Raw genomic sequence first — 8340 nt, forward strand, 5'->3', positions numbered from 1 at the left:
ATTTTCCCAGGTGAAGCATCATCCGAGTACCCCATCTTTATCGGATTGCCTTTGCCTCCTTACTTTTGCTCTCTCTACTTGTTGCATTTAATTGCAGAGAATTGAATCACGATCACCCTTATCATTGCTTTTCGACGCTCCAATGTGAGGCCAAGAATCGAATTGAAGTGCCTCCTACTCCCTACTCCCTCGTGGATTCAATTCCGCTCAGCCCGGGATTATTACTTCGACAAACCCAGTGCACTTGTGGGATAGTACGCAGTGATCTTGTCAAGTTTATCGCGGTGGCGTCATGGCTCGGGAGCTAGTGTGTAGAGACACGGCACTTTGTTTTCTTAGGTATTTCACTCGCACATTCGCATTTCATATCTTCTATTCTATCACTCATTCCGACTTTTCTTTTTCTTTTACTTTTGTGCAGCTCTCTAGGTTACATCTACAGTGAGGGAATCCATCAATAGTGCATTGAAGGAGACCCCCGAGCTCGAACGTACACTTCAAAGAATGGGAAAGAACTCGTACAAGACAGCTTCTAATCCAAATTGCGAGTGTAGGAAGTGTATCCGGATCCTCACAACATGGCGAAACCCAATGGAACAACAAAGGACCACTATCCGACACAGTTAACTTATCATTAGGGACACAAATCGAGCATTGTGCAGTCTCCTCACTCAGTAGCCTCAAAATTTTGAGCTAAAGCTCAGTATCTCATCCATATAGCTGCAAAGACGCATACAATTCAAATCTGGGCTTTGAAGCTGACGAGGATCCAAATAAATAAGCATGAGCAGAGCTGCTCGAGAGTGTGTGTGACATGCTAAAGATAAATGCAGAATTTGTGACGGGATGATGCCACATCAAACTGGAGAGCCTTCCCATTTTCCTCAAAGGAGAAAGCAAAGCAGTTGGCTACACTCTATTACTACTTAGGCAGGTCAATCACTAAGCATGGAAGGAGATGGTAGAAGCTTTTTCTAGCCCGCTTATTTCCCTCCCCGGAAAATCATGCCAAAGCTTTGTGGAGTACGAGATCTCATCCCCTATGCAGCTTGGAATTGGAGTCTCTATTTGAGACATGGGAAAGGGTCTAAGGAACTCCTGCCAGTGTTCTCGCAACACGGATTCCTTGGAGTGGATGATTGTTCAAACCTTCTACAATGGCTCTGACCAGCAGTAGAGCGCAACTCTTGATGTCATGCGAGGAGGGTACTCAGGTGTAGCAGACTCTGATGAGCGTATACCGCCAATTGATTTCATGAGGAAATGGGAAGCCAGCTGAGCCACCAGTGGAACGCTTAGGGAAAAGAGGTGGCTGGGTCTCCATGAAATTTGGGATGCGGTAACTCTCAATGGCGTGCCGGCATGGAGAGCTCGAGTAAGAAGCTAGTATCTTTATAGCTTCCTCGACAGAGAGCTGCGGCCGCGACACTGCACTGCCGATGGGATGGACAGTGCTCATTCCGATTGCCCAATCAGCTGCTAGGTGATGTTTCTTCAGCTTGAGAATGTTTGACTTTTGTAGGTAATGGAATGAGACCTCAAGGGAATCCATACTGTTAAAGAACACCCCACAATTCACAAAGTTGGAAGAATCATCACAACTTTTCATGGAATAATGAAGTTGACCAGCAGACACCATGGGGCCATCGGGGTTCCAGACAACAACAACAAGCCTCAAGTGGAAAACAGAATTCTCAGGCTTGGAAACCTGAATAACGGATTTAGGGAAGCACTGGCTAGATTTTGCTCAATCGGGCAAATACAGGCGTTTGAACTGCACTGAGGCTACACTCTCGCAATCACACCGCCTCCCTTACACAACCTTTGAAAATCAAGTGGGGCAAACTGACATCTCTTTCCAAAATGCCACATGGAAGTTTACCAAGCAACACGAAAACCAACCCGAGAGAACATGTGAAGGCGACGGCTTTGAGAAGTAGCAGAGAAGAAGGGCGGCCTCGCGTGAGAAGCTCGAAAGCAACATGCACCCGGAGGTCGTGAGAGGCTCGAGAAGGGAGCAAAACAAAGAAAGAGGTGGCACCGCCATCTTTCAAGCCAAGAATCCTTTATCCTCGAGAGATTAGCAAGAATGACCAATGGATGACCAGTACAAGAAGCTCCTCGAAGCTTTGTCTGCCAACTCCACATCAACATTCCTTTGTTGAGGCTTTGGCTCAACAAACGCCTAAGTATGCAAAGTTCCTCAAAGACCTATCGACCAACAACAAGAGGAAATCGGAGGAGAGTGCTTCAGTGGTGCTTGATGTTTCCATGCTCGCTCAGTGTTGCAAAGAACATGCCGAACAAGACGACAGACTCCAGGAAGCTTCATTATTCCGTGCACATCGGCAAACTTTAGGTGTGAGGTGAACGCATTAGCGATTCAAGGGCAAGTATCAATGTCATGCCATATACTTTCTTCCAAAAGCTAGGCTTGGGTGAGCCTAGGCCTACTCGGAAGACTTTATAATTGGCGGACCGAATGGTACGACATCCAAGAGTCATCATTAAAGACGTGCTTGCCGAAGGTGACAAGTATATCGAGTCGACTTTTATAGTGCTAGGATGTTGATGAGGGATTTAGAATGGGGCCCTTTTGATACTTGGAGACCGCTCTTTGCGGACTTCGAAAGCGATTGATTGACACATGGACGGCGGAGAGCCTCACGCGTTGAGAGTCGGAGACTGATAGCTCACTTATGCACGCCTTTGCCAAGCCAGGCGCGCTCTCTCGATTTTGATGACACTTTGTATTTTCTAGACACTCACGATGAGATTGTTGATGAATATATACAGGAAATGTTCAACCCGCATCCGTATGAAGGTTTGAATCTCACCAAGAGGAGAGCAAATGTAAGAAGTAATGACACTTGGTCTCGACCGAGGAGGAAACATCTACCCTGTGAATCTTAGAAGAAGGTGCTCCAGAAACGAAGAGAGGCTCAAGACGCCACGAAAATGCCCCAAGCGGCTTGGAGACGACATGAGCCAAGAAAGTTGGATGAACCATTGTTAGGTGGCTCCGGTTCGATAAGTGCACCCTCTACCCTCAAGAGACTTTGCTCATCATACTTTCAAGTTATGGGTAAAAGAGGGTAACCTTCATTCATGAACCACCATGAGGGTAAGAAAAGATATTGTTTAGTGACATTAAACAAGTGCGTTTCTTGGGGAGGCAACCCAAGTATCAAGGCTCGTACTTAGTTTAGTTTGTTTGCATGAATAAATTGTTAAGTGTTGAAAGTGTTTCAATTTTTGGAGTGCTTGATAGCTATATTTTATTGTGGGTTTTTAAAAGAATTCAATGTATGTTTTGTTGAGAATTGGCGAAGTTTGGTCATTTGAGTTCTATTTTGTGTTTTTATCCCGTATAATCTTGAGATAATGTATGTGCCTCGAGTGTAAACACAGACCAAACTAGTTCTCTACGCGGGTAGAGCATGCAGTGGTCTAAGTCATCCAGAGAAAACATCATGGGCGCGTGTGGAAATTCACACGCCTGCGTGGTGTACTGCAGAACTCTTCCGCGAGAGGGCAGCTGTGTGTGGCCGCCACTCGCTGGATGACCATACAGTAGCCAGCACACGCCTGTACGGGTATCACACATCGGGCGTGCAGCTTCCTCAGCAGAAGTTGGGCATCCCAAGAACACACGGGCGTGGACTCACGGTAAGACTCCAGGAACCACGCACGGCTGCAGTGATTTCTACACGCCTGCGCGAACTCTCTAGAGGTTGCTCCTCCATCCCAAGAAAACACAAGTGATGCAAGGGCCGCCACTCGTGAGTTGAGGCATTGTGAAACGCCCACGCCTGTGGGAAATTTCCGCTGATTTAGTATTTTGGGATACTTGCTTTTAAAAATGTTTTTAATAGGTTAATACTTTGGCTTAATAGAACAAAATTTTTAGTATCTAATAGGTTATTTTGAAGTATTTATCAATAATAATTTTATTTGATAAAATTATGTTAAATGTTAATTGTTAATTTTAAAACCTTTTAAATTTTATCTATTATTACTTACAACATCTAATAAATTTTTAAAAATTTTATACATAACCTTTGAGATTAGGGTAGTAAAAGTTGACTTTTAAAAATTTTATTAAGAATATAATTTTACAATATATATACTAATTTATAAAAGACTATATATGCCAATTTATATTTTATGACGATATTCATTAGACACTACATGTTTGAATATCCAAAATTGTAGACAAAAGATAAGATGTATAACTGTGATGGATATCACATTCCTTCAATTGAAATTGTAATAGTGATAAAATAATTAGATGTCACAACTAATCCAAACTATTGTGTCAATAACTTTTTTTAGCATAAAAAACCAATAACATGGTTAACAAATTTAATTTTTGTGACAATATTTATGTTCTTATATGCTTTTAGTAATGAACACTAGACATAAAAAGAAATTTTGCCACTACTAATATAGTTATAGTTTGTGACATATACAAAATTGTCACAATTATCATAATAATAATGGTAAATACATAAGTTTATCATAATTAATTTAAGCAATATTGTCTGCCAATTTTTTTGACACAAAAAACATAATATTTATGGCAAAATAACAAGTGACAAATAAGTTATCACTAAAAATCTAAACTCTTATAGTGAGTCCTTAAGCTAATTAATTTGATCTCTATTAAGAAAAAGGCAAAGAAAATGAAACCCAAATGTAAACAACAACAACAACAACAATAATTTGAATCTCTGGGCTTCTTTAGCTTAAGAAGGCATTTGGTACATGAGAAAGTGTCAATTTTCCAAGAAAGTAACATAAGGTAATCACAATACCATGTTTAATTAAGTGTATTCCCTCGAAAGTAACATTGCCATAGAAGAGTGATTCCCTCAATATATGGTGAAAAAGTGAGATTTCCATGAAAATGAAAAGTAAACCCACTTGTTTTGTCCAAAACACCTTTATACTTTTATCATATTTACTCTTGCAATACCTAATATTTTCTCTTTTACCCCATATCATTATTGTAGTTTAAACCCATCCCATTATTGTGTGTACTGTAGGAGGGTAACTTCATAATTTAGGTTTTACTATAGTAAGTCACTGTAGCACAACAAGGTCTCTCTTAAGTTCTGTGAGCTTAAAAGATGAGAAAAATAAACTTGCTAAATAAAACAATGTTTATTATTGATTAATGTTCATTACATATTATAATGAATTAATTAATATGCATGGAAGGTTAATTGGTTATTATTTTAATATTAAAAATATTGATGTGCAACTAATATCATATTTGCAAGACTAGGCAGTAAACAATTAAAAGATTAAAAAAAAACCATTAAGTATGCTAACATCTGATTCTAGTAAAAAAATATGAAAAGCAGAAATCATGAAGCAGCAGGTGCACAGCTGGTGCTTTGGATCTGCTAGTTATACAATATTATTTCGGTTCCTGATCTCTGCCAACTCTCATTATTGACTAGGGAATGGATGGAGTCAAATCCACTTTCATTGGCGGGATATCCATTGTAACTACTGATTGCGCATGAAGCAACTGGTGTTGATGAAGAGGCCCCTGGAGCAGATGGTCCTAGGGAGGAAATTGAAATCGAGAGCCTAGAAGCATTACTAAACCTGCCGTTACTTGTTGCTGTTTGACCAACAAAGTCTTAAAAACTTGTCGCATTACATATCCTGTGACAATAGCTTACACGTAAAGCTATTAAGTAGATATAGAACACCAACACAATACAGCAGTTAGCAATCCAAGGAAATGGCCAGCTGATGCCATCAATACCATATCAATAACTATTTCTTGTTAAGTTAATGAGTTCTTGACATAAAATAATTTATGTTGTTGAAAAATTAATAAAGCAGGCCTGGTTATAGTGCATTTTAACATGATTCCTATTATGACCAATTCCAGATTGTTGTACATTAATTGAATATGTGAGCTAGCTAGCATATATATACTGCAGTCCTATTACATGAGACTTGAAGGGTAAGAAATCATTTACATTCAATACCGAACTCATTCTTTTACTTTGATTGTTTTAGGTTGTATAGGATTCTTCTGGAGCTATTGTCTCAACATTAAGTGTCAAAAATAAGACTCATAAAAGTCAAAGACATTTTCGTGGCACTAAATGGAGAATGTTTAGTTCATTCCAAAATTTCAATTCTTTCTGCTTCTATTTTGCATTCAAGTGACTACATTTCAATATACATGACTACTAAGTTAAGATGTTTTATCTTTAAGGCTCCATATAAAATTATATATACATGCATATACATGAAAGTGGACTTTTCAACTTTGTCAGACAAACCTACAAAACCTAACTGACGAATGCCTCAGAAGAATGGTGTCAAGATCTAATTTTGTCAAATCCAAAATTGATTTGGCAGCAGATACAATATTTGGGCATCCATATTAATCACAAACTAAACCAAAAGTAGGGTGATAAAAAATGAACAAAGGTCAAGCTTGGATTTGACCGGAATAATATGCCATCTGGTTAACAGCATGCAAGGGTTACATTATCACCATATACTAATATATACTTGTCTCCTCATCTCATGTAATGCAGGTTCAGTTTCAGACCCATGATTAGATATGCGAGATGATAGCATTGGCTGTTATAGAATGCATAGAAAAGATCATACCAAAAGAAGAAAACTGTATGTGTGCAACAGCATTTTCACATTTATAAATGGCTGTCATAAGCTTACATATTATAGAGAAATGAAATATTGGACACCTGTCCAAGAACATTTACACTAAAGTGATCATCACCACCACAAACCATGTCACTGAATCAGATCTAGAATGGCGCCACTTGCACAAAAAAAGTTCATATGGAGTAGATGTTAGCAAATAGTGTGATACCCCAATTAAGGAGGTGTATGTTAGGTGAGCTACACATTCCTACAAGGGATAATGGGTACCCAGAAGAACTGTATTGTTCAGCAAGACATAGAGAGAAGCTATACACATGGCTTACTTTCAGTGGAAATTAGTAGGTATGCAGTTGTGGGTAGAGAAATATATCAGAGATGTTGGGGAGATTCCAAGAGTCTAAAAGGTTTTATGCTTTAAATTTTCCTTACTAATTTCTCCTACTAGCTCTGAATTATTTCAACACTAAGAATTTCCACTTTGTTTTGCTGTGATTTCTGCATTTTGATGCTTATAGCATTTGTGAGCATGTTTGGGTTTTCTAGAAATTGGTTGGCAGAGCAGGGGCCCATCATAGTGCAGGCATAGATATAACTAAACTAGCTAATCATTTCAAAGATCTAAGTCAACAAGCCAAGTTAGCAAAGCCCATAAAAAATAAAACTTCAACAATGATGATTTAACTCTTACACAAATGTATAAGACCTAAACAAAATTTAGTAAAGCAAAACTATTTGTATTTCAAATTCCTCAAAAAGAACATGCATCCGATTTGCTTTGAAATAGTTAGCATTTCAAGGGTATAGCTTAAAGAGTAAATAGTAATGGAAAAAGTTCACCTTTTTTACTTTGATGATACCGTTGCATATAATTAAGTGGGTGGTAGCAGTAACAAAAGAGAAATAAAGCTAACAGCTATAGCAAAACATAAACAAACTAAATGAGAAATACAAACATCTCACCATGGTAAATAAAACTGCCAATCTGACACCAACTAGCAAAATCTAATGTGGATCAATGCATTAGTATATAAAAGAAATACGTGGCTGTCAATAGAGAACATAAAAAACATACATCTAGAGCCTGAACAGCCCAAATATAGAAACTAATTATAATGATTGGCCTGCCTGAAAGAAAAGCAGAAAGAATGTTAGCGGATATATGAAATTACATGCTGGATGAAGTCTAAGGCATAGCAATTTGAGGAGTTCCACTGGTGATGGTGGTTGTTGTTGACTTGCTGCTGTTGTTGTAATTGCCTGTTGAAAACGAAATGCTAGCAAAACTCTGAATAGATTGAGAAAAAACAGTCACATTCGGGACAAATGCAGGCATGAAAATTACATCCAAAAGCAAATTTGGATGTAATAATTTTAGTTAGAATTTTAGACAATCACTCACACGAAAGCCACAATACACAGTATATATTTATAATATATGAAAATGCAGATTAAATCACAGAAGTTAGACAAAACTAGATAGACAAAAACTTCATGAAATATGCTATTTGGTCAATATACTTACTAGAAGTCTAGAACAATTAAACACAATTTTGAATCTATCTACAAAGAACAAAAGGCCTTAAAGGTTGCAATCAGACATAAAAGGAATCTTCAACATTCTCTCTGGTGTGATATCAAGGTAGCCTGATCTGGTATTGCATTCCAACAATGCATTCC

Source organism: Dioscorea cayenensis, chromosome 5, assembly GCF_009730915.1.
Source record: "Dioscorea cayenensis subsp. rotundata cultivar TDr96_F1 chromosome 5, TDr96_F1_v2_PseudoChromosome.rev07_lg8_w22 25.fasta, whole genome shotgun sequence".
NCBI lineage: Eukaryota > Viridiplantae > Streptophyta > Magnoliopsida > Dioscoreales > Dioscoreaceae > Dioscorea > Dioscorea cayenensis.